Below are 6,182 nucleotides of genomic sequence, written 5' to 3'. Positions count from 1 at the left end.
TGTGGATTTGAATGATTGTTTTGAATTCTTAGAATTTTATGTATTTGCAAAGTACCTAAGTTAGTAGCGGGCGAAGCGAGCTTGGTTTGCGAAGCAAACCATATAAGATTGCGCAGCAATTTTCGGGGGTTGGCGAGCGTCAGCGAGCAGGGGGAACAGCCCACTAGTTAGTATATAATACAATTTTCTATTCACAGATGTTATTAACTTGAGATACAATCAAACATTTACGTCGAATGAAGATATAATCAAAAATAAGAAGACAAATCAGGAGTATTAAGAAAGAAATTTAAGCTTTAAGTTTTTTTATTTCACTTTTGGAAATTCTTTTAAAAGGAATAAGATAACAAGATGATATCTCATAAATTATCAATACGTTACTTTATCAAAAAGAACACAGTAAGATAACGTTAGAAAGATTTTTTCCATTTTTTTTCTGCATGCAAAAAAAAGTATATCGAAAACTCATTTCTTTGCTATAAACTAGCTCCTAAAAAGAAGTTTTTTAACCTAATAAATTTTTTTTCTACATAGTAAAATGCTTTCGATCAAATAAATGTGTTAAATTTCATGCACATAGTATACTTGAAGTTGCGTTTTATATTTCCCCAATAATTGCACAAAATACAATTATCATAAAAATTTTATCAAAAGAGAGTGTACTGAAATTAATTCACTATATTTGCTAAACACATGAAGACTGTGTGCCTTCGTTTGAAAAAAATAAAAACACATAAAAAAGGATTTTTGAACAAACATTGAAGTAGTGTTGAACAAAATAGTAATGTAGTATCATATCAGACTTAAAATATATTAAACAGTGAACTTCATTGGAGCATTCACTCAATGAAGTATTCATTGGAGAACTTAATGAAGTATTCATTAGATTCTCTTTAACACATTTATCTTTATAATTTTCAGCAAATTTTTCGAGAAATGCTTCGACTTAGTTATCTAAATGTAATATATATTAGATATATACGCACTTTTTTTACGTCATACTAGAGCTTCAGTTTGAGCTATTGGTGCCAGTCTGGGAAACATCCCTGAGGATGATCCGAAGACATGCCATCGCAATTTTGATTCTCTGCAGAGGGCATGCGGGGACCGATCAAGACAAATTCAGGCCCAAGTCCCACCAAATTTTCCGGGTCCCTTACAAAATATTTTGAAATTAAATTTCTGAAGAATAGTTCTAATAATAAAAAAGAATCGATTGATCTGCATGATTCAGGAGAAACATTCTAAGAAATTTTGAAAACAGACAAATGTAGATTATTTTTGTAAGATAAAGTTTACGTATCTGTATATTAAAGCAAAATATAAAACAGCAAAACAATGTTGTGCCAAAATAAAAATAGTTTGGTGACCATAAACAATTGAAATCAGTGATCATTGCTAAAAGTCACTGATTAACTGGATTGTTTTTTTATTGTAAGCTGTAATTATTTTTTTATTTAGTACTTAAACCAACACAAAGCTAGCTGACTTTTCATTAGATTTAACGATAAGTTCAGCATGCATGCTAAGATATTTAGGTTATTAATTATAATTTTTATTAAAAAACACGCGCAAAAATATCCAAAAGTGCCAAAATTATATCTACTCATGGAAAATTAAAAACGACGCCCGGTGGCTGAGCGGTAGCGCTTCGCACTGTCATGCCACAGGTCCCTGGTTCGATTCTGAAGCAGGGCAAGGTTGACTCAGCCTTTCATCCCTTCAGTGGGTCGATAAATGAGTACCAAGCATGCTTGGGAACTAAACACTGGGGGTTCCGCGTTTGGCTGACCACCTGACCGTATCATCTGCTCCTGCACACCAGAGCCCAAGGTCAAGAAAACTGAGATGGGCACAGTAGGCCTTGGCCCTCTATGGGCTGTCGTGCCACTGAGTTTAGTTTAGAAAATTAAAAACACATTTAATTAACAATTTATTTAAATCTAACACTTTAAAAAAAATTAAAATTCATATTCAGCGCATTCACTTAAACCATTGACGTAATGAAGTGACCAATTCAAAAATAGTAAAATAAAAAAAATAGTAATATTGCGGACTTTTTAACTAATTTTTGAGGTACCCCAGAAAGTGTTTGCCCTAGGCCCGTGCCAATTGGGCCTAGGCGATGATCAGGCCCTGAGGGGATGGCTCCCCTGCTTTGGTAGCCCGACGACCTGCGTGCAAAGTCGAGCACTTTACTGTAGAACAGTTTAACGAGTATCGACACCGCGCACCCTCGATCACAGTGGTCACTTACCTGCTCACTGACCACAACCATTGATGTTTGATTTCGGCTTGGCATAAAAACCATTTTTTTGGTTTAATTTTCGTGTCAGTTTTGTAACTTTTTACTTCAGAATTACGATTCCGCAGATGAAAATACCTCGTGGATCACTCAATGTTAAGTCTACGGGAAAATGTTTGTATCGTTTTGTTTTTGGCATATTTGGCACAAATCGGTAAATTTAAATATGGAGTTAGATCTCAGGAACTGTAATACATACAAAATATACAAGAGCAATAATTTATAATATCATTTTATAATGTTATGTTTTTTATTTTTCAATAAGTGGAGTTGCATGAAATAAAACATAAGGAAAATATGCTCCTAAAAATAATTTCTAATGGAAAAATAATAATAATAATAAGATTTTTTTCTATTCAATTGTATTAAATCTTTTATAATAAAAACACGGAGCACTGTTTAAATAGCTGCTATCATTGTTAGGAACAGCGTGATATATCGAGACAATACTTGAGAATGGTTATTAATACTTTATAATCTATAACGAAGGAGTTATATTTTCTCTACATTTTTCAACTAGGAAATAATGATAGGAAAATATCTGCATATATTTATGAAGATTCTTTTCAAAAGATGGTTTTTAGCAAATAGACTTTAATCTTTATTTCGTAAAACATGCATTTTAATTTTTTTTAAATATAGTAAAAAAATTTATTTTGAAATAAAAATGAGTATTTTATGATGGTTTTTAAATTCTGATTTTTCTCGTCGAAGTACGCTTTTTTTCATAGTATAATGTTTTTTTTCCTATTAAAGCTAAAAAATTTTAACTTTCCATATATTTTTTCTGTGTATTTTCACTTTTAGTTTTCTTAACTAAACGGTTCTTTAAAATGTAAATTTACAAATTTATCAAAATTTCAAGTTGGTATCGCGAAAGTATATTAAATTACACTGATGAAACACGAGGACTATATCTTACAGAATGTTTAAAACTACGTGTAGATTTTGATTTTGAAAACTACACATCTGCGTGTTGATTTATATTTTAAAAATAATTTAAATCTTTTAGCGTTTTTAATTCAGAGTATACAAATAAAATCGTAAAAAAAATTCGTTTTTGAAGCAAGTATTACCTAAAAATACTTGCGGTACATTACTTGAAGGATCGAAATAAAACCATTAATTGTATTAGTTTTATACCTTTATTTAACCTTTAATTATATTATAAACCTTTAATTATATCAAAAACCTTTAATTATATTATATACCTTTAATTATATTAGTTATTAAATAAAACCTTTAATTATAAATTGTATAATAAAACCTTCTTAGAAACAACATTGCAGTCATTTTGGCAGTAATACAAAATCAACAAAAAAATAATAATTTTCATTTAATTAGGCTACGGAGTTAAACTTTGATAGTCGTAAACTCACAATTGGGTCGGCTCTGTTATAAAACAAAATCTTGCTTAAAAATCTTACTTTAGTTTAAAATATTAATTATTTATTTTTATATAAAAGTGAAAAATCTGTCCGCTTGTCAGAATGGTCCGGAAACACCAGAAAGAAAACACCACTTTTTATAATGCTTTTTTCTGCAGTTTGAAATTATTAATTGGTTGGTTTATTAGCAATTGGACGAGTAGTTCGCTGGTAATATTGAAAATACGAAAATCTATTGCTCTAATAATCCATTTCTACATTCCATTCGCACTTCGTTTTTTCTCGCTTGTTTGCTTTCGTATTCCTGTTTAGGCAGAGGGGTGCGATTGTTCTTGTTTTCACCTGTAGCGCCATCTATAGTCAAGAACTTGACTTCTGCCACACCGTACGTCGCACTCGTTTATGATGCGGACCCATTCATACAGTGATTCATTCATCCACAGATCGTAATTTTGACCTGAATCAGAGAACGATCAATCTCCAATCCAGTACCCCCAGAGGTTTTGATTCGTTATGGGAGCATGGAGGACTTTGCGACTCGATCATTTGCTACACGGGTCATCAGTCACCATTTACTACACGGAGAGTTTTCGGCGGCGAGGTTCGAACCGATGAACTCTCGTTTTTTTCTTACTGATAGCTAATAATTTTAGACCATTTTATATTATATTTCATTCCTCTGCGTTAAATTATTCACATGCAATATTGAAAAAAAAATGTATCTCTCATTATTTCGAGGTGTGTTGCCATCAAAACAGTTTCGTAACAAATTGTTCTTTTTTTAAATTTAACAGATAAAAGAGGCAGACAAAATTATGGGGGAAATCCAATACTAACTTAAAGCTTACTAAGCTTATAGTTTACGTACTGAAGTAAATATGTGAGATATAGAAACAAATAAGCAGACAAACATAAGTTATAAAAGCACTCTTATTAAAGTTTACAATCTTGGCATATGTTTTGCTTTAAACATATTATGATTTCTGGATAAAAAAAAAATACTCCTCGATAGTTACATCCATAAAATTTTAAACAATGCCCCAAAATACCAAAAACCTGAATATGCAAACATGTATAAGCTAAAAATTAAAACCAAGGTCACTTTTACAGCAAGAGTTTATACGTATATTTCTTCATTCTTGAATACATGCTTTTAAATCTCGAAATAGTTGAAATTGAACTAATTTTGAGGCTATTTATCACCGCTATCATGCCAATTGTTTATCAGCAATAAAACATCTAGAGAAAGGAAGATCTATCTAAGCTCTTCCTTTTTTTTTTTTAGAAAGGTTTAGTTATAAAACAATTAACTTATAATTGTGAAAAGAATGAAATGAATGCCTATGCTCGGATTGAATATTTTTGTGAGAAAAAATAAGTTGGAATTCGTTAGTTTGCTGAATAAATATCTATAAGCATCAATATCTACTTTTTAAATTGATATCACTAACTAAAAGTAAGACCTAAGGTATTTTTTTCTTTTCCCCCCCGCAGTTTTGAGTTCTCGAGCATGCGCGGTCTATCCATATAAGAAAAGAAAGGTATATTTTTACGTGACGTGCTGTCAAGTTGCAATTATAGTATTGGCAGAATTTATAAGGGATTTTTGGCTTGCAATCGAAACAATCTTACATTATCCCCTATACCCTATCCAGGGGTTTCTCTCCTGCTATTACGAGGGGGATCGCAACCACACGGGTATGGATGAATTTTGCGCACCATCTTAATTTCTATTCCCCATGGAAAATGCTTCTTTAATACTATGATGGTTGACCGCCAAGAGAAGTTAGATTCTCATGAACCAACAATCCATGATGATTCGTGAGAGTCCATGATGGTTCCAACTATACATTTCCATGGTGATTTAATGAGAATTCTTTCTGGTTCTCTGGAATTTGAACCATCATAAATCAGTTCAAAGTCCTACATTAGAATGACGGTTGTTCATGATCATTCAAGCATTTCATTACTACTATACTATGAAAATTCGTGATGATCCATAATGGTACAATAATGTATTTCCATGATGGCTTAATAGAAATTCTTGTTGATTTAGCAGGAATATACCATCAAAACCATTTGATTTTTTTTATGTTGGCTCATCGTAAATCAGACCGAATTCGTACATTGGGGTGATGGTTACCATTAAGATTATGTTGGTAAATCAATAGAAAACCATCTAAAAGTTTGACTTTGCTATATATATACTACAATATGTATTGTCGCTTCATCAACAATTTAAACTGCTGTTTTATCACAGTAAAATATTATAAAAACTAATAAGAAAAATTATTTAATTTTATAACTGGAGTGTGGCCAATTTTTTTCTTCTTGATCTTGCCACTTAAGTAAAGCCAACTAATTTTTTTCACAAATTAATAAAAACGAATGAAACACAAAAAATATATTCATATTTCATAACTTTATAATTTTCTTTTCCTTCCATCAGGATAAAAACCACAATAAAAAAAATATTTAGCAATGCATGT

Source organism: Parasteatoda tepidariorum, chromosome 5, assembly GCF_982258835.1.
Source record: "Parasteatoda tepidariorum strain Cologne lab strain chromosome 5, Ptep-v5.0, whole genome shotgun sequence".
NCBI lineage: Eukaryota > Metazoa > Arthropoda > Arachnida > Araneae > Theridiidae > Parasteatoda > Parasteatoda tepidariorum.
Note: the sequence above shows the minus strand (reverse complement) of the source record.